Raw genomic sequence first — 22,826 nt, forward strand, 5'->3', positions numbered from 1 at the left:
CATAATGCATGCAGTGCACCTGGGGGTCCACTCACCAAGCCCCCAATACGGCACAAATAAATCACCACTACAGTGTCATGCCAAAGACATATGTACATGTAACCACATGGAGGTGTCAACTCACAAAACACATCCATGTGTAATCAGAGCATGCTCCAAAACACACTCAAATACAAAGGGTAAAGGCACAATGTGAAGGGAACTATGGAAGATAAGTACCATAACCCAGTATCAGATCAGAGAGGTCAGGAACAGAAATCACCACACACGCACCGCATATCAGTGAAGATATCCCAGAAATGTAAAATCATCATTTAAACCCACCGGAATTCTGGTGTTCAGTTCATAAATCCACTGGGTCTCCTGTCGAAGCAGTGCCTGGGTAATATCTAGCTTACAATAGAGCACTCAATTCAAACAGAGAAAGTTTATTATATGGCAAGAAGACTGGAGAGCAACAGTATGTGGTAAGATTTTGCTCTCCATACAATAACAGTTGGCAGGGACTACGTTCTATTTTATCCAAACATTGGGCGGTGTTAAAAACGGACCCAATTCTAACACAATAATTTGACTCCCAGGCCTTCGATTACCGCCAAACGGGCAACAAACCTCAAGGACCGTCTATGTAAAAGTCACTTTCAAAGGACTGGCTGGAAAGGACCTGTTGTCTGTGGGAGTTACCCGTGTGGACGTTGTAATATTTGCAGGATGATGCAACCAATGAAATACATTATTGGTCCCCGGAATGGATTCAAGCACCACATCAAGGATTACATCAATTGTCAAACTGCGGGTGTTGTATATTTGTTGAGATGTCCTTGTGAGAAATGGTATGTTGGACAGACCAGAAATGCTCTGAAAACTAGAATACAAAAACACATGTACACCATTCGTCTTGCCCAAAGAGATGCTGCTGATGGCAAGGTACTTACCACGGTGGCAGAGCATGCCCTTAGGGTACATGGGGGAACAACTGAAGGTTGGAGGGTCTGTGGATTAACCCATGTTACTTTATCTTCCAGGGGTAGAGATATTACCCAGGCATTGCTTCGACAGGAGACCCGGTGGATTTATGAACTGAACACCAGAATTCCGGTGGGTTTAAATGATGATTTTACATTTCTGGGATTTTTTCACTGATATGCGGTGCGTGTGTGGTGATTTCTGTTCCTGACCTCTCTGATCTGATACCAGTGCTGCTCGTAATGGAAAAATCTACGCTTACGGATCATTACGCGTAATTTTACGCTATTACGCATTACGCAATTACGGTTACAGCGTAGGAAATTATCTACGGTACATCACTGTAATTACACGTAAACTTACGCAATTACGCGTAAGGATACCGTAATGAAGGCGCTTACACTACGATGTTACGCGTAGTGCCGTAATACCCATTAATGCGTATTTTTTGACGCATGCGGACGATATGTACGCAATAGCCGTCAATGTGACAGTTATTGCGTACATATCATTCGTATGCGTCAAAACGTACGCTTATACTGAAGGGCGGGAAAAGATACTATTGGTTGCTTAGGATGTTGACTGATTGGCTACTCTTAGAAAATGGGAGATTTTACGTTAGTAATTACGCGTAAAATTACGCGTAAGTGTTCGTAAAATTACGCATGCCTAGCAATTACGGTAGACAGTGTAATTACAATACCACTTACGGTCTTACGCGTAAATAATTACGCGTAAGACCGTAAGTTACGCGTAACGCTTACGCGTAAATTTACATTGAATTACGATGCGTAATTACGCTCATGCGTAATTTCGGCCCAGCACTGTCTGATACTGGGTTATGGTACTTATCTTCCATAGTTCCCTTCACATTGTGCCTTTACCCTTTGTATTTGAGTGTGTTTTGGAGCATGCTCTGATTACACATGGATGTGTTTTGTGAGTTGACACCTCCATGTGGTTACATGTACATATGTCTTTGGCATGACACTGTAGTGGTGATTTATTTGTGCCGTATTGGGGGCTTGGTGAGTGGACTCCCAGGTGCACTGCATGCATTATGTTGTGGTGTTTCCATTGGGCACTTTCGATCCATGTGTTGTGATCCATTATATGATACTAAAGGTTGAGATTTATTGTATGACGTCTAGGGTGCTATTTGTTAGCACTCATTTAATGGCTTAAACAATTCTTTACTCCTTTTTATAATAATTTTTTTTTCTTTATTTGTTTCTAGCAATAGTATACTTGGATTTCTGGGTTGAAGAGTGTTCGTTGGAATTCTCTCTACAGCCATCTGGATTCAATCCATGGAACTTGACGGACTATTTTATTTAGTTAATAATTTGTTCATATTTTGGATCATTTATATACCTGGAGAATTTTTGTAGGTGTAAAAAGTACCATTTTGCCCATTGATTGTGTTATTGTATAAGTGAGCCACTAGATGTCCTCAGTGTACTATTCATGGATCCCTGTATATCTGTTTTTCAGTTGTTCATTTTGATATTACCTTGTTGGAGTATATTATATTATATATCTGTGATCATATGTGTATATTATACACTTTTTCTTTTTGATCATTATTACTGTGTGCCACAGTTGGTCATTTCTTTCCTATCTTTCCAGTCTCCCCACTTTCGCTTATGTATTCTACGCACTAGCGCCTTCTAATAGCATTTTGTTTATAGTTGCCATGACTACGCCTTCCTCCCCCTCCTGACGTGACTCTACTGTTATGGGACGGAAGGTGCGCACCAAGTGAGCGCGACCTTTGCGACTCAGTGTACGTGGCCACGTACGCTTTGACCGATGTGACCCGCCCCTTCCGGTGACGTACTTCCTACTTATACGGGGGACGCTTAGGCGTTCATTATGCCCGGTAGAAGCCGATGAATGCGGCGAATCGCGAAGGCTGATATCCCTGGCTGACACAGCCCTTCCTCCTCCAGTCCCTTAACATTGGTGAGTCTCCTTTGGTGTACTTTGCTGTTTGGTCCGATTGACCACTTACACTTTCTTTTATTCTTATCTTATTCACTCCTTGTACTACTTGGGTGATTGCACAATTTTTTCAGCGCTGCTATTTTTTCATCACTCTGTGAGCATCTTGTAACCATTCCTGTCCATTCATGTTCAGGAGTAGCTTTTCATGCACATTAGCACTTGTCACTTTCTCATCCCTGTTTTCTACCGAGGCATTATTGTGGTTTGAGTGAAGGGTTGGGCTGTATTTATTTATTTATTTAAATTGACTATCATACAACACTTTAGCCATTGGCTTAATTAATTATTATGTGTCAACTTGGGTTTCATGGTTTTAATTGTTTTTATATTTTTCTTGTGTAACTATATAGTACAATAAAGCTCATTTACTATTGATACACAATTTTTGTGTGGTGCGGTCCTTCTAGGATTCATCTTTGTTGCTTAGATTGATTTAATGCTTAGAATCCTTTTCTGCACACACAATAGTTGATTAAGTGATACTTTAATGAGCTAACTCATATGTACTGGTGCTGCCCACATGTTTGTGTTATGGAGTAGCTGAATAATAGGGTAGCTGAATAAACAAAGGACGTTTGAACGTTGTTTATTAAATATGCAATATGAATAATTAATATATACAGAAAATTATTAAAATCAACAATTATTGAGACATTAGTAGCGCAGTATGAAAAGAATAGGATAAAATACTTAGGTTCGTGGAAAGATGTCCTTTTGTGGGAAAATCATAAAGTTATTGGTTTCAATTTCAGCAAAGTTCTTTTGTTTCAGATCAGAGCAAAGTCCAAACCTGATGGCCGCTAACCACGTGTCCTCTGGCTAGCAGTAGACAGGCTCTCATACAGATGGAATTTGGAGGACTGAGGTCCGCCTGCTGGCCATGTGCTTTTGATGAAGCTGGTTTGCGGGTGTGGCAATGCCAGTCCTCTCTGCGTTACCAACCAACCATAGTTCACGTCCTTGGGGAGAGATTTAGGCTTAAACTTCTAAAATGCCGTAACTCATAAACGGTACATGTCATATTTAGGTGGATAGCAGATTCCTGATTGTCAGAAAATACCGATTAATATGACATCAGACATGGCTAGGGCATCGGATCCAGTTCTTGAGAAGTTTAATAACTTGGTTGTAGGGGCCCCTGGCTGCTCTCTTGGCTGGTATCAAAAGATGCAGCACGGTTCTGCCAATCCAATGATACCGTTCTCATAACTATCCTATTTAAGGTATTCCGTAAATATGCAAAAGATCAAAACTCTATGTTTTCCTAGGCTGGCTGGATGGCTCCGGCCAGTCTGGCCCCCAACTGTGAGGGCAGCCGTTTTCTGAATAGAGTCACCATTTGCTGACTTGGGACATCTAGCTGAGGTAATTAAAAGTAAACATTCTTCCTGGACACAAGCATTGTCCAAGCTAATTAGCAAATCAAAAGACATCCAGCACCTAAGTTAAGGCCAGTCCTCTGGAAGAGGAGAAAACTTGTATTTAAAAAAAACAGGAATGTCAGTTCTAATCGTTGCAATGACTGGCAAATCTGACCAAGAAATCAGAAAAATCGATTACGTTCCTTCCGGCTGTTCCGTGACAGCTAGGAGAAAGAGAAACTCCAGGTTGCTACAGGTAGCCTCTACACAACCAACCCAGATTCTATTGATCTGAATCGCAATCGATGCAGAGAATCGATTGCAATCGCATGTTCTTCACGGGGGCGGTTCAAGGACGCGGCTGCGGCCCCACAACCGTCCGACACAGACTTACCTCCAGAAAGCAGACATGAAAGACTGTCTGAATTTATACAAACACATTTAATAAAGGTACCCCAAGGGATCAACGCGTTTTGTAGGCACAGCCCGCTTCATCAGGCAAGTAAGTGGGGACAAAACTGTGGACAAGAGACAACAAATATTGCTATAGCGAATTCTGAACAAAACATTTTTTTACACAGAGTGCATGTATGATATGATATGCATCATATGATTGATTTATATTGAAATTTATTTTCAATAAAAACAATGCGTATAGTAAACGTGATGTGTGGCAGAGTCAAAATATTGTAAAAAGGATAATAGCGAGGTATATACAGGGATATTGATATTAGCAGTAATCTTCGTGTTAATGGCCATGCTAGACAGCAAAGTGCAGTGTGCTTGTTCATAATAAGATGAGCAGTGTGACGGTTGGGTTTATAAGCAGAACCACACAATCAGTGCAATCATACAAAAATGCGCACAAAATATGACCTGGAGTACCCCTTTACATTCATTAGCCTGCTTTTAGAAAATGAGTGTTCTTCCATCTCACAACCCCTGCACTGGGGGATGTGAGTGTTTGTTTGTACTTACGGAGAGAAGCCATTTACCCTAAAACCAGATCATCCACACAGAAAAAAAAGTTATCTATCAGGGGGGCAATAAAGCTCTCCAGGAAGTTTCCCCATCCCAGTTTTAAAGATAAGGAGAAGCATGGAGGAGAACAGACCCCCTCATAAACTCATTAGGACCCATACACATTCCTGCATGTAGCCTGAACCAGAGTAGAGAAATGACTTTTGATTCACCTTGATATGAAAGAATAAGTCATTCAGAGATTTTACTAAATGAATCAGTTTTCCATCGATGTTAGCCATTTCAAAATTAGCAGACAATTATTAGAAATGATTTGTGTGTGGTGGAACCACTCAGCATGTTCCTACCACCATCCGAAAGCAAGCAACAGTGTAAAACAACACTGATGGACACAGAGAGGAAGTCTTTTGTCCAACCGTCCGTACCATAAAAGATTGACATTACATTCTATTAACCTCCTGAGCGGTCTGGACGAGCTGAGCTCGTCCAACACCGCCGGAGGTCGCCGCTCAGGCCCTGCTGGGCCGATTTTAATCAAATAAAAAGCAGCACACGCAGCCGGCACTTTGCCAGCCGCGTGTGCTGCCTGATCGCCGCCGCTCTGCGGCGATTCGCCGCGAGCAGCGGCGAAAGAGGGCCCCCCTAGCCGCCTGAGCCCTGCGCAGCCGGAACAAAAAGTTCCGGCCAGCGCTAAGGGCTGGATCGGAGGCGGCTGACGTCAGGACGTCGGCTGACGTCGATGACGTCACTCCGCTCGTCGCTATGGCGACGATATAAGCAAAACAAGGAAGGCCGCTCATTGCGGCCTTCCTTGTTTATTCTGGGCGCCGGAGGCGATCGGAAGATCGCCTCCGGAGCGCCCTCTAGTGGGCTTTCATGCAGCCAACTTTCAGTTGGCTGCATGAAATAGTTTTTTTTTTATTTGAAAAAAACCCTCCCGCAGCCACCCTGGCGATTTAATCAGAACGCCAGGGTGGTTAAAGGACTTATATCCATTCCACAGAACTTTCCAGAATTAGACTTCATATCTTCTGTTGGACTTATTATCGCAAAGGACATAGTAACTTGACAAACTGCTCAGACTGTAATCAGCTATTATTTTCATATGGAACCCTTATTATTTCTGTATCGATTTGTTTCTATTGCTATATTTAGTTCTGCATTATTTAAATAAATGATTAAAAATCGTTTGTCTAAGTGCTGTTCTGAAAAATCACTGCAAAAAGAATTCACATCTTCAAAGAGAGACACGTTACCATAACAGTGTTAATACCATATTAATATTGTATTGTAAACTGAACAGAGGCGCCAAAAGGATAAAAACAATATTTAAAATGTTTAAAAATTGCTTAGGAGGCAGTGGTGGACTTACCTCCCTTAAGCAGACACAAGAAAGCTGTGTAATTCAACATAGGAAAATTTAATGGTACACTCCAAGGGTTTAGTACAACGCGTTTCGCAGGTCTACACCCGCTTCATCAGGCAGTAAAAAGTAGGAGCACACAGCAGCGTAATGTCAGAGTCACACCTGGCGCCTTTCTGACTCTGACATTACGCTGCTGTGTGCTCCTACTTTATACTGAGCCGCCAGGTGTAGGATAGTGGGTGGTGCATCTAAAAGTGCGCACTGCGGGGAATATAATGTATTCATGCGTGCGCCGATAACTGTGCCCCACGTGTGTGGAAGTAGGCGGTGTGCCGAAAAAGGTGCACTAAGGGTGAGGCCGGGTACTGCGCATGCGTCCATACAGACGCATAACGTACAGGGAAGGGGTGGAGGCTACGCAGGCCCCGTGGGAGTAGGAAGTAGCATGAGGGGAGGATAAGGTATGCGCATGTGTGGATGGTAATGTCCGCATTACGGTAGCCATGTTTGTAGTGGGCATGGTAGCCCGATCGAGATGGGTGCATTGAGTGTTGCTGCGCTGTTCTGCACAAGAAAAGGAAAAGATAAACAACATGTATGAACATAAGAAAAACAACATGTAACAGTCATAAAACAAAGCAACCATATAGACACAATAGTTCAGCAAGCATTTAACTATAAAACGTATGTACAGGCAGTTATTAGTAGTCTACTGCCCTCATGTGGTGTATTTAATTATGACAACAGTCCTGTGTTACAGACATATAGTAAGCAGACATAAAAGGCAGTAGAAATTCAAACACATCTGCTGCAATGCCATTAATATTATGTTTATAGCTTGATAATTGTATGGTATATTACAGTCTGTAATGGTAATATAAATGGTATATAAACAGTCTGGTATATATTATCAACATCTGCTGTAATAACAATTGACACTAATAAATCTAATGGATAAAGTGCATAGTTGCTAAAAAGAGTATGATAGAATCACTATAGGACAAAATGAAATCTAATAAAAACTGATTGAAAATAGATAAAAACTGTAATAGGACAGTAAATGTAAAAGATACATTTAAAAATAGGTGAAAATGATAAAAAAAAGATAAAAAAGATCGAGAATGGTAAAAAAAACAGTAAGAGTTGGTTCAATGGATTTTTTCAAGTACTTTCGTTCAATCCCTCTGGAATGAGAGTCTTTAAAATTTGAATCCAGTACATTTGATTCTTTTTAAAGCGATCAAAGGCATCCGGTAATTGTGCATCTACTGAGTAAATCAGTGTAATGTGGAATAGAAAACACACACACAATTCCACTGCGCTCCGACGAGTGTAGAATCCACGGAACAAACAAGTTTTCCACCAGGTGCTGCTCCAAAATACCCTGGGACCAAGGTATGGACACTGGTAGAAATACAGAAATACAAAAAGAGAGAGGAGGAGCGCTCCCTGGTGTATTAACTTTTTTAATGTAGCTTCAATCGCAAGGTAAAGAATAAAACTTACAAAGTGTAAAAGATGGAAAAGCTTATCACACTTATAGTGTATATCACCGTGCCCCAGGAGATGGATGACACCTGCTCGAACAGATCTGACGAAGGCGTGGAACGCCGAAACGCGTAATGACGCACTAAGGCGCAGGACTACTGCAAGCTTGCTTCCGTGTTCCGGGTCCCGCTGGCGCTATCGGATCTCCGAATCCCGCTACTACTGGCCATAGAGCGGAGGCGTTCGAGCAGGTGTCATCTATCTCCTGGGGCACGGTGATATACACTATAAGTGTGATAAGCTTTTCCATCTTTTACACTTTGTAAGTTTTATTCTTTACCTTGCGATTGAAGCTACATTAAAAAAGTTAATACACCAGGGAGCGCTCCTCCTCTCTCTTAATGTGGAATAGATCCGGATTATTGTCGTGATGGGTGCAAAAGTGACGTGATATGCTGTGAAGGGGAAATTTGTTGACAATATTCCTTTTATGTTGGCCAATTCTGCTGCGGGCCGATTGGGTGGTTCGTCCCACGTACTTGAGCTGGCAGGGACATTAGATCAGATAAATGATGTATTTAGATGATATTTTCACATTTGAGGCGTCTTTTTATGGAATACTGTATGTGCATGCTGAAGGAAGTGAAGGTGGAACCAGGCAATATGTATTAACAAGCTGTGCAACGTGGCTTATTACAAAGGAAATAGCAAGGATCATATGGTAGTTCGGTGGTGTGTTGAACACTGGATGGTTTAGAAAGTTTACTAGGTGCTAGGATGGTGCGGAGATTCGGAGGCCAACAATGTGAGCTGTAAAACATAGTTGGTTGGCATCTGCGAATAGAGAGTACTGATCCTTATGGAAACACACACTGAAATTAAACCATCAGCCTGTCGCTCTCCTAAACAGGAGCACCGGACCACAAGGCAGTGAGTATAACAAACATAAAACAAAAAAAGACATCTTCCTCTTCCACAACCTATGGCAGTGATGGATAACCTTGGCACTCCAACTGTCAGAAAACTACAAATCCCATCATGCCTCTGTCACCCCGAGTTTAGAGCTGTCAGAGCATTGCAATGCCTGATAGAACTTGTAATACCACCACAGCTGGAGTACCAAGGTTAGCCATCGTTGACCTACGGCCTCCTCCTCCCCAATAGCCATAGCCATTCCTCTCCTAACTCCATGGTTCTTGCGCACTGTATATAACGCCTTATGGCATCACACGCTAAACGCTAAAAAAAATAAGTAAAATTACACTATCAGCCCGTCGCGCTCCTAGAAAAGGAGCGCCGGACCACAAGATGGTGAGAATGACAAACATATAAAAAAAAGACAAGTCATATAACATGCATAAGACAAACAATCATAGACATACAAATACTTTACACATAAAAAGGCCCACAAAGTGAGCTGTAAAAAATAGTTGGGTGGCGTCTGCAAGTAGAGAGTACCGATCTGTATGGCATCACACACTGAAATTCACTCAGCCCATCAGCCCGTTGCGCTCCTAACCAAAGGGCGCCGGACCACAAGGTGTTGAATATGACAAACATGAAAAAAAAAAGACAAACCATTAACATGCATAAAGACAAACAATGAGAACATACAAATATTTTACATATAACAGGCCAACAATGTGAGCTGTAAAACATACTTAGCAGGCATCTGCGAATAGAGAGTACTGATCCTTATGGAAACACACACTGAAATTAAACCATCAGCCTGTTGCGGCGGTGAATATGACAAACATGAAACACCCCCAAAAAATGTAAACCATTTAACTTGCATAAAGACAAACAATGACAGACATACAAATACTTTACATATCACAGGCCAACAATGTGAGCTGTAAAATATAGTTGGAATCAGAGAATAGAGATTACTGATCTTTATGGAAACACACACTGCAATTAAAATACCAGCCTGTTGCACTCCTAAATAGGAGCACCGGACCACAAGGCAGTGAGTATGAGCAACAGAAAAAAAATACATCTTTTAACGTTTTAAACTTCCTCTTGCGCAACCTATGGCAGTGATGGCTAACCTTGGCACTCCAACTGTCAGAAAACTACAAATCCCATCATACCTCTGCCTCCCCGAGTTATGCTTAGAGCTGTCAGAGCATTGCAATGCCTGATAGGACTTTTAGTTCCACCACAACTGGAATGCCAAGGTTAGCCATCACTGACCTATGGCCTCCTCCTCCCCAATAGCCATAGCCATGCCTCTCCTAAATCCATGGTTCTTGCGCACTGTATGTAACGCCTTATGGCATCACACACTAAAAAAAAACAAGTAAGATTACATTATCAGCCCGTCGAGCTCGTAAAAAAGGAGCACCGGACCACAAGATGGTGAGAATGACAAACCTATAACAAAAAGAAAAACCATATAACATGCATAAGACAAACAATCACAGACATACAAATACTTTACACATAAAAAGGCCCACAAAGTGACCTGTAAAAAGTAGTTGAGTGGCATCTGCGAATAGAGCGTTCCAATCCTTATGGCATCACACACTGAAATTAAATCAGCCCGTTGCGTCCTAATCAAAGGGCGCTGGACCACACGGCGGTGAATATGACAAACATGAAACACCCCAAAAAAATGTTAACCATTTAACTTGCATCAAGACAAACAATGAGAGACATACAAATACTTTACATATCACAGGCCAACAATGTGAGCTGTAAAATATGGTTGGAATCAGCGAATAGAGATTACTGATCCTTATGGAAACACACACTGATATTAAACCATCAGCCCGTCACTCTCCTAAATAAGAGGGCCTGACCACAAAGCACTGAGTATGACCAACATAAAACAAAAAAAGACATCTTTGTGATGAAACGCGGAAAAGCGGCTGCCTCTCAAGGTGAGGCGGCTGTTTCCGCGTCCAGCAGGACGTCACAACGCGGAAAAAACGCCGCATGGGCAGAGCGGCGGAATCCGCATTGGGAACGGCGGAATCCGCATTGGTAACGGCGGAATCCGCATTAGAGGCGGCTCCCGCACTCAGTTCACTGGATACATTGCAAAACAGTACTGGTGTGGCTGGGACTGATAGTCCACCTAGATTCAGAGTGACACGCGCGCGCGCACAGAGGCAGAGCTTAAATAACAGCCAGAAGGGAGTCAGTTGACCAGGCGGGTCAGCTGACATTTTCCACTACTCTCATTGGTCCAGCAATTAGGGAGGTCCTGGAGAGGTCCTTGTGTATATATACTGCTGGCTGTTCACTTGCTCTTTGTCTGGCGTTGCAAACACATACGTGGGAGCACTCAGACCTGTAGTCAGATCCTTAAGTGTGCCGGGACCAGCTGGAGCTGTAATCCTACACTTAGCTAGATTCTGTTGATAGCTTAAAGTACTAGTTTGATTGTGATTATCTGTTATGACTCTTTTCCTGCCTGACTATCCTCCTGAACTCTGATCTTGTACCTTGCCATTCTGATACTCTGTTGCCGAACCCCGGCTCGTCCTTAGACTCTGCTTCTGCCTCCTGATCTTGTACCTCGATATTTCTGATACCCTGTTGCCGAACCCTGCCTGTACCTAGACTCCGCCTCTGCCTTCTGATTCTGTACTTTATCTGTCCGTATGTTACAACCTGGCTTGTCTGACCTCGAGAACCGACCTTACTATTGGAGGCGGTTCCCCGTCCTGTTAGTGACACTACCTCCTGAGTGTTACTTTCAGACTAAACTTCCTACTGTCAGCCTGACTCCTCCTGCCTTGGAGAGTTCAGGCCTTCGGAAGGAAGCCGTGCAGTACTTCTCACTGCACTGAGGCCAGTCCTCTAAGTGTTACTGTTACACCAAACACTACACGCTACTCAGGTGAACAGAGGTTAGCTGGTAATATCGAATTATCGGTGATACTGCAGATCACTTATAATCTGGTATACATCTGTATTCCCAGTGATACTGCAGATCACCGGTAATCAGATCCTCTCTGTGCTTCACCGTTCGTTACAGAACGCCAGACCAAAAGACAGATGGACGCACGCGCTGACCTCCTGAATGTGCTTGCCACTTCGGTGGATAACATCCATCAAGCACTAGGCCAGCACAAAGCCTTAATTGATGCTCTAACAGGCTCTGTGCAAACCCTCCAGACGTCAGTTGATTCGGTGCGATCCCCTCCTAGTGATGACATACGTATGTCCGTACCTGATAAATTTTTATAGAGTTTAGTCATATATATATAGAGTTTTGTCATATTTCGAGTTGAGACCCCGATCCTCGGGAACTGAGACCCTACGGGTCATTTTTATTAAGAATTTGTTGACTGGCGACTCCCAGTCCTGGGCATACAACCTGCCCCCCACAGATACAGCTCTGACCTCAGTAGAGGAATTCTTTAAAGCCATGGCAGTAATATACGACGATCCAGACTTCGCTGCGACCTCTGAGCGGAAGCTCAAGCTTTTGCGGCAAGGCAAGGGATCGGTCGAAGATTACGCGGCAGAATTTCGTAGGTGGTCAGTTACATCCAGGTTTGATACCTATGCTTTGTTAGATTATTTCCTGTCTGGGCTGTCGGATGAGGTCTCCGACCTAATGTTAAGCCAACCCGAGCCCAAAACAGTCGATGAGGCCATCTCATTGGCCATTCGAATCGACCGTAGGCTACGTTATCAAAGACAGACTAGGGGCAGTCATCGTGTCAGGGCAACATCTTATGCAGCTCCTCCCGTAGCACCCCTGGTAACTCCATCTCCAGTCGTGCCTCCACCTGAGCCGATGCAGAGCGGTCGGTCTAAGCTGACCCAAGTGGAGAGAAGACGGAGAATGATTGAACAGTTATGTTTATACTGTGGTGAAGGGGGATATAGGGTACGAAACTGTCCCATTAAGCCGGATAAGAATAAGCCGGGAAACGCTATCGCCTAGGAGTTGTAAGGGGTGACACCCTAGGCGCCCAACTCACGCCCCTAAAAGAAAGACGGTTACTTCTTCCCTGTACAATTTCCTGGGAAGATAAAACCGAGGTCACGGAAGCCTTTATTGATTCAGGCTCCGCGGCAAATTTCATGGATTTCGAGTTCGCTAAGAAATTGGGGGTTCCGCTCACTCCGGTGGATCCACCCGTGCAGGTTACGGCAGTGGATGATTCTCCTCTGCAGAGGAATCATTCCCTGACTCTAACACCAGAGGTCGGAGTTACCATAGGGGTATTACATTGGGAGACGTTACAGTTTTTTGTGTTACATATGACCACCTCCACAATTATACTCGGCATGCCATGGCTACACCTACAATCCCCACACATTGATTGGGCCTCTGGTCAATTAATTTCCTGGTCAGATCGTTGTTTTCAGCACTGTTTAGGGAGGGTGACTTTGGGCCAAACCAGGGTTCAGGTGGAGGGGGTTCCTGAACAGTATATGGAATATGCTGATGTATTGTGCCCCCCCGGGGCCATTTGTACAATTTGTCGGGGCCCGAAAAATTGGCCATGTAAGATTACATTCGTGAGAATTTGGCCAAGGGTTTCATTCGCCCGTCCCGGTCGCCTGCTGGGGCAGGTTTCTTTTTCGTTAATAAAAAGGACGGAGGCCTGCGGCCCTGCATTGATTACCGGGGACTTAATAAGATTACGGTGAAGAATCGCTATCCGCTGCCTCTGATAGACGATTTATTCACACAGATCACTGACGCTAAGATCTTTTCTAAGTTGGATTTGCGGGGCGCGTATAACCTGATACGCATAAGAAAGGGCGATGAGTGGAAAAGAAAACGGCCTTTAATACTCCGGACGGGCATTACGAGTACTTGGTAATGCCCTTCGGGCTGTGTAATACCCCGGCCGTTTTCCAGGAACTCATCAACGAGGTCTTCAGGGAGGTGTTGGGGAGATTTGTTCTAGTCTACTTAGATGATATACTTATTTTCTCCAACAACCTCTCTGAGCATAGGACCCATGTAAAATTTGTTTTGAATAAACTGAGGCAAAACTCGTTGTACGCTAAACTTGAAAAATGTATTTTTGAAGTAACGTCTGTCGCCTTCCTGGGGTACATAATTTCCACCACAGGCCTGTCTATGGACCCTGCCAAGGTCTCCGCTGTTCTGGAATGGCCTCAGCCAGTTGGGCTAAAGTCTCTTCAGCGGTTTCTCGGCTTTGCTAACTATTACAGGCGGTTCATAAAGGGGTACTCCACGGTCATTTCTCCACTAACCAGTCTCACTAAGAAAGGGGCAGATACTACTCACTGGTCTCCTGAGGCTCTACATGCTTTTTCCACCCTGAAGGATCTATTCTGTTCGGCACCCATCCTCAGACATGTGGATACTTCTTTCCCATTTATTGTTGAGGTAGATGCTTCAGAGGTCGGAGTGGGGGCTGTGCTGTCTCAGCGATCAGGCTTGCAGGGTAGAATGCACCCGTGTGCTTACTTCTCTCGTAGATTCTCCCCGGCAGAGAGGAACTACGATATAGGCAACAGGGAGCTCTTGGCCATTAAGTTGGCTTTCGAGGAATGGCGACATTGGTTAGAGGGAGCAGAGCATACGATCACGGTTTACACTGATCACAAGAACTTGGAATACATCGAGGGGGCTAAGAGGTTGAGCCCCCGTCAGGCTCGATGGTCATTATTTTTCTCTAGGTTCAGCTTCATTATTACATACACTCCGGGTAGCAAAAATGGTAAAGCAGATGCTTTATCCAGGTACTTCGAGCCAGAGACAGCACAGCCCTCCATTCCAGAGACCATTGTTCCCCAGAGGTTGGTACTAGCAGCAACTGGAACTTGGGAAGATTTGAAGGAGACTTTGGTTCCCTTCCAACAAGACATCCCGGAAGGGAAGCCTGCAGGGGTTATGTTCATTCCCCTACCTTTTTGTCTCCGGGTTTTAGAGATGTTCCATGCGCACAAGAATGCTGGGCATCCTGGGGCATCTAGAACACAAGATCTGGTAGCCAGATGTGCCTGGTGGCCTTCCTTGGCAGCGGATTGCAAGGAATATGTTAGGGAGTGTGCGATATGTGCGAAAAGCAAACCCTCCCGGCTGGCACCTGTCGGTACCTTGCAGCCTTTGCCCACCCCGAGTGAGCCGTGGACCCACCTGTCCATGGATTTTGTGGGTGAGCTACCCGGATCTGAAGGCATGTCAGTCATTTGGGTGGTGGTCGACCGCTTTAGCAAAATGGCCCACTTTGTGCCCTTAAAAGGACTCCACTCGGCTCAGGAATTGGCCGAATTATTCATTGTTCACGTTTTCCGTTTACACGGCATTCCAGAAAACATAGTTTCAGACAGGGGAGTCCAATTTGTTTCCAGATTTTGGAAGGCTTTTTGCCATCTAATGGGCATGAAGCTGTCATTCTCGTCGGGCTACCACCCACAGACAAATGGCCAGACTGAGAGGATAAATCAGTCCTTAGAACAATTTTTGAGATGTTATGTTGCGGAGGCGCAAGACGACTGGGTCAGATTCTTGCCCTTCGCAGAATTTGCTCAAAATAATTTGAGAAATTCCTCCTCCGGATTTTCTCCTTTTCAGGTGGTGACGGGGAGATCGCCCAAATTCTCTCCCTTGCCAGTTGCCTCTTCTCCGTTTCCAACCCTGGAAGCCTGGCACAGGGCATTTAAAGATATCTGGGGGACGGTGAAGAGTAATCTGGAAAGGGCATTCCAGAGTCAAAAGGGTCAGGCTGACAAAAGATGCTCATTGGAGTGGAAGTTCCAGCCAGGAGACTTGGTCTGGGTGTCCACTCGTCACTTGACCCTGAGACAGCCCTCGGATAAACTGGGCCCCAGGTTTGTGGGTCCATTTTCAGTAGCCAAGAAGATAAACAACGTTACTTACCCTCTTGATCTTCCCGCCAGCATGTGTGGGGTAAGGTCCTTCCACGTATCCCTGCTTAAGCCAGCAGTCCATGTGGGTCCCACTCCTCCTCCTCCCGTGGTGGTAGATGACCAACCTGAGTACGAGGTTGAAAAGATTTTAGATTCACGCTTTGTACAAAACTCGGTACAATATCTCGTACATTGGAAGGGGTACGGCATTGAGGAGAGACAATGGGTACCGGGGAGTCGCATGCATGCGGACGAATTAAGAAAGGAGTTTCATGCCTTACACCCCGAGAAACCCGGTAGGAGTTGTCCGGAGTCCACTCTTCTTTGGGGGGGGGTACTGTGATGAAACGCGGAAAAGCGCTGCCTCTCAAGCAGGGCGTCACAACGCGGAGAAAACGCCGCATGCCGCGTAGGCACAGCGGCGGAATCCGCATTGGGAACGGCAGAATCCGCATTGGTAACGGCGGAATCCGCATTAGAGGCGGCTCCCGCACTCAGTTCACTGGATACATTGCAAAACAGTACTGGTGTGGCTGGGACTGATAGTCCACCTAGATTCAGAGTGACACGCGCGCGCGCACAGAGGCAGAGCTTAAATAACAGCCAGAAGGGAGTCAGCTGACATTTTCCACTACTCTCATTGGTCCAGTAATTAGAGAGGTCCTGGAGAGGTCCTTGTGTATATATACTGCTGGCTGTTCATTTGCTCTTTGTCTGGCGTTGCAAACACATATGTGGGAGCACTCAGACCTGTAGTCAGATCCTTAAGTGTGCCGGGACCAGCTGGAGCTGTAATCCTACACTTAGCTAGATTCTGTTGATAGCTTAAAGTACTAGTTTGATTGTGATTATCTGTTATGACTCTTTTCCTGCCTGACTATCCTCCTGAACTCTGATCTTGTACCTTGCCATTCTGATACTCTGTTGCCGAACCCCGGCTCGTCCTTAGACTCTGCTTCTGCCTCCTGATCTTGTACCTCGATATTTCTGATACCCTGTTGCCGAACCCTGTCTGTACCTAGACTCCGCCTCTGCCTTCTGATTCTGTACTTTATCTGTCCGTGTGTTACAACCTGGCTTGTCCGACCTCGAGAACCGACCCTACAATTGGAGGCGGTTCCCCGTCCTGTTAGTGACACTACCTCCTGAGTGTTACTTTCAGACTAACCTTCCTACTGTCAGCCTGACTCCTCCCGCCTTGGAGAGTTCAGGCCTTCGGAAGGAAGCCGTGCAGTACTCCTCACTGCACTGAGGCCAGTCCTCTAAGTGTTACTGTTACACCAAACACTACACTCTACTCAGGTGAACAGAGGTTAGCTGGTATATCGGATTATCGGTGATACTGCAGATCACTTATAATCTGGTATACATCTGTATTCCCAGTGATACTGCAGATCACCGGTAATCAGATCCCCTCTGTGCTTCACCGTTCGTTACAATCTTCTAAAGTTTTAAACTTTCTCTTCCACAACCTATGGCAGTGATGGCTAACCTTGGCACTCCAACTGTCCAAAAACTACAAATCCCATCATGCCTCTGCCTCCCTGAGTTATGTTTAGAGCTGTAAGAGCATTGCAATGCCTGATGGGACTTGTAGTTCCACCAGAACTTGAATGCCAAGGTTAACCATCACTGACCTATGGCCTCCTCCTCCTCCCCAATAGCCATAGCCATGCCTCTCCTAAATCCATGGTTCTTGCGCACTCTTTGTAACGCCTTATGGCATCACACACTAAACAAAACAAGTAAGATTACATTATCAGCCGTGTCGGGCTCCTAAAAAAAGAGCACTGGACCACAAGATGGTGAGAATGACAAACCTATAACATTCATAAGACAAACAGATGTACAAATACTTTACACATAAAAAGGCCCACAAAGTGAACAGTAAAAAATAGTTGTGTGGCATCTGCGAATAGAGAGTACCAATCCTTATGACATCACACACTGAAATTAAATCAGCACGTTGCGTCCTAATCAAAGGGCGCCGGACTACACGGCGGTGAATATGACAAACATGAAACACCCCCAAAACATGTAAACCATTTAACTTGCATAAAGACAAACAATGAAAGACATACAAATACTTTACATATCACAGGCCAACAATGTGAGCTGTAAAATATAGTTGGAATCAGGGAATAGAGATTACTGATCCTTATGGAAACACACACTGAAATTAAACCATCAGCCCGTTGCTCTTCTACATAGGAGCGCCGGACCACAAGGCAGTGAGTATGAGCAACAGAAAAAAAAGAAAATATCTTTTAAAGTTTTAAACTTCCTCTTCCACAACCTATGGCAGTGATGGATAACCTTGGCACTCCAACTGTCAGAAAACGAAAAATCCCATCATACCTCTACCTCCCCGAGTTATGCTTAGAGCTGTCAGACTCAGAGCATTGCAATGCCTGATGGGACATGTAGTTCCACCACAACTGGAATGCCAAGGTTAGCCATCACTGACCTATGGCCTCCTCCTCCCCAATAGCCATAGCCATGCCTCTCCTAAATCCATGGTTCTTGCGCACTGTATGTAACGCCTTATGGCATCACACACTAAAAAAAACATGTAAGATTACATTATCAGCCCGTCGGGCCCCTAAAAAAGTAGCGCCGGACCACAAGATGGTGAGAATGACAAACCTATAACAGAAAGACAAACCATATAACATGCATAAGACAAACAATCACAGACATACAAATACTTTACATATTACAGGCCAACAATGTGAGCTGTAAAATATAGTTGGAATCATCGAATAAAGATTACTGATCCTCATGGAAACACACACTGAAATTAAACCATCAGCCCGTTGCACTCCTAAATAGGAGCACCGGACCACAAGGCAGTGAATATGAGCAACATAAAACAAAAAAAGACATCTTTTAAAGTTTTAAACTTCCTCTACCACAACCAATGGCAGTGATGGCTAACCTTGGCACTCCAAATGTCAAAAAACTACAAATCCCATCACGCCTCTGCCTCCCCGAGTCATGCTTAGAGCTGTCAGAGCATTGCAATGCCTGATGGGACTTGTAGTTCCACCACAACTGGAATGCCAGGATTAGCCATCACTGACCTATGGCCTCCTCCTCCCCAATAGCCATAGCCATGCCTCTCCTAAATCCATGGTTCTTGTTCACTGTATGTAACGCCTTATGGCATCACACACTAAAAAAAAAAACAAGAAAGATTACATTATCAGCCCGACGGGCTCCGCAAAAAGGAGCGCCGGACCACAAAATGGTGAGAATGACAAACCTATAACATGCATAAGACAAACAATCACAGACGTAGAAATACTTTACACATAAAAAGGCCCACAAAGTGAGCTGTAAAAAATAGTTGGGTGGCATCTGCGAATAGAGAGTACCAATCCTTATGGCATCACACACTGAAATTAAATCAGCCCGTTGCGTCCTACTCAAAGGGCGCCGGACCACACGGCGGTGAATATGACAAACATGAAACACCCCAAAAAAATATAAACCATTTAACTTGCGAAAAGACAAACAATGATAGACATACAAATACTTTACATATCACAGGCCAACAATGTGAGCTGTAAAATATAGTTGGAATCAGCGAATAGAGATTACTGATCCTTGTGGAAACACACACTGATATTAAAGCATTAGCCTGTTGCTCTCCTAAATAGGAGCGCCGGACCACAAGGCAGTGAATATGACCAACATAAAACAAAAAAAGACATCTTTTAACGTTTTAAACTTCCTCTTGCGCAACCTATGGCAGTGATGGCTAACCTTGGCACTCCAACTGTCTGAAAACTACAAATCCCATCATACCTCTGCCTCCCCGAGTTATGCTTAGAGCTGTCAGAGCATTACAATGCCTGATGGGACTTGTAGTTCCACCACAACTGGAATGCCAAGGTTAGCCATCACTGACCTATGGCCTCCTCCTCCCCAATAGCCACAGCCATGCCTCTCCTAAATCCATGGGTCTTGCGCACTTAATGTAAAGCTTTATGGCATCACACACTAAAAAAAACAAGTAAGATTACATTATCAGCCCATTGGGCTCCTAAAAAAGGAGCTCCGGACCACAAGATGGTGAGAATGACAAACCTATAACAAAAAGACAAACCATATAACATGCATAAGACAAACAATCACAGACATACAAATACTTTAAACATAAAAAGGCCCACAAAGTGAGCTGTAAAAAGTAGTTGAGTGGCATCTGCGAATAGAGAGTACCAATCCTTATGGCATCACACACTGAAATTAAATCAGCCCGTTGCGTCCTAATCAGAGGGCGCCGGACCACACGGCGGTGAATATAACAAACATGAAACACCCCAAGAAAATGTAAACTATTTAACATGCATAAAGACAAACAATGACAGACATACAAATACTTTACATATCACAGGCCAACAATGTGAGCTGTAAAATATAGTTGGAATCAGAGAATAGAGATTACTGATCTTTATGGAAACACACACTGCAATTAAAATACCAGCCTGATGCACTCCTAAATAGGAGCACCGGATCACAAGGCAGTGAGTATGAGCAACAGAAAAAAAATACATCTTTTAACGTTTTAAACTTCCTCTTGCGCAACCTATGGCAGTGACGGCTAACCTTGGCACTCCAACTGTCAGAAAACTACAAATCCCATAATACCTCTGCCTCCCCGAGTTATGCTTAGAGCTGTCAGAGCATTGCAATGCCTGATAGGACTTTTAGTTCCACCACAACTGGAATGCCAAGGTTAGCCATCACTGACCTATGGCCTCCTCCTCCCCAATAGCCATAGCCATGCCTCTCCTAAATCCATGGGTCTTGCGCACTGAAGAAAACGCTTTATGGCATCACACACTAAAAAAAAACAAGTAAGATTACATTATCAGCCCGTCGAGCTCGTAAAAAAGGAGCACCGGACCACAAGATGGTGAGAATGACAAACCTATAACAAAAAGAAAAACCATATAACATGCATAAGACAAACAATCACAGACATACAAATACTTTACACATAAAAAGGCCCACAAAGTGACCTGTAAAAAGTAGTTGAGTGGCATCTGCGAATAGAGCGTTCCAATCCTTATGGCATCACACACTGAAATTAAATCAGCCCGTTGCGTCCTAATCAAAGGGCGCCGGACCACACGGCGGTGAATATGACAAACATGAAACACCCCCAAAAAATGTTAACCATTTAACTTGCATAAAGACAAACAATGAGAGACATACAAATACTTTACATATCACAGGCCAACAATGTGAGCTTTAAAATATAGTTGGAATCAGCGAATACAGATTACTGATCCTTATGTAAACACACACTGAAATTAAACCATCAGCCCGTTGCACTCCTAAATAGGAGCGATGGACCACAAGGCAGTGAGTATGGCCAACATAAAACAAAAAAAAGACATCTTTTAAAGTTTGAAACTTCCTCTTGTGCAACCTATGGCAGTGATGGCTAACCTTGGCACTCCAACTGTCAGAAAACTACAAATCCCATCATACCTCTGCCTCCCCGAGTAATGCTTAGAGCTGTCAGAGAATTGCAATGCCTGATGGGACTTGTAGTTCCACCACAACTGGAATGCCAAGTTTAGCCATCACTGACCTATGGCCTCCTCCTCCCCAATAGCCATAGCCATGCCTCTCCTAAATCCATGGGTCTTGCGCACTGAATGTAATGCCTTATAGCATCACACATTAAAAAAAACAAGTAAGATTACATTATCAGCCCGTCGGGCTCCTAAAAAAGGAGCTCCGTATCACAAGATGGTGAGAATGACAACCTATACCAAAAAGAAAAACCATATAACATGCATAAGACAAACAATCATAGACATACAAATACTTTACACATAAAAAGGCCCACAAAGTGACCTGTAAAAAGTAGTTGAGTGGCATCTGCGAATAGAGAGTACCAATCCTTATGGCATCACACACTGAAATTAAATCAGCCCGTTGCGTCCTAATCAAAGGGCGCCGGACCACACGACGGTGAATATGACAAACATGAAACACCCCAAAAAATGTAAACCATTTCACTTACATAAAGACAAACAATGATAGACATACAAATACTTTACATATCACAGGCCAACAATGTGAGCTGTAAAAATATAGTTGGAATCAGCGAATAGAGATTACTGATCCTTATGGAAACACACACTGATATTAAAGCATTAGCCTGTTGCTCTCCTAAATAGGAGCACCGGACCACAAGGCAGTGAGTATGAGCAACAGAAAAAAAAATAGATATTTTAAAGTTTTAAACTTCCTCTTGCGCAACCTATGGCAGTGATGGCTAACCTTGGCACTCCAACTGTCAGAAAACTACAAATCCCATGATACCCCTGCCTCCCCGAGTTATGCTTAGAGCTGTCAGAGCATTGCAATGCCTGATAGGACTTGTAGTTCCACCACAACTGGAATGCCAAGGTTAGCCATCACTGACCTATGGCCTCCTCCTCCCCAATAGCCATAGCCATGCCTCTCCTAAATCCATGGTTCTTGAGCACTGTATGTAACGCCTTATGGCATCACACACTAAAAAAAAATAATTCAGATTACATTATCAGCCGTCGGGCTCCTAAAAAAGAAGCGCCGGACCACAAGATGGTAAGAATGAAAAACCATATAACATGCATAAGACAAACAATCATAGACATACAAATACTTTACACATAAAAAGGCCCACAAAGTGAGCTGTAAAAAGTAGTTGGGTGGCATCTGCGAATAGAGAGTACCAATCCTTATGGCATCACACACTGAAATTAAATCAGCCCGTTGCGTCCTAATTAAAGGGTGCCGGACCACACGGCGATAAATATGACAAACATGAAACA

This window comes from Hyperolius riggenbachi, chromosome 9 (assembly GCF_040937935.1).
Source record: "Hyperolius riggenbachi isolate aHypRig1 chromosome 9, aHypRig1.pri, whole genome shotgun sequence".
Classification (NCBI taxonomy): domain Eukaryota; kingdom Metazoa; phylum Chordata; class Amphibia; order Anura; family Hyperoliidae; genus Hyperolius; species Hyperolius riggenbachi.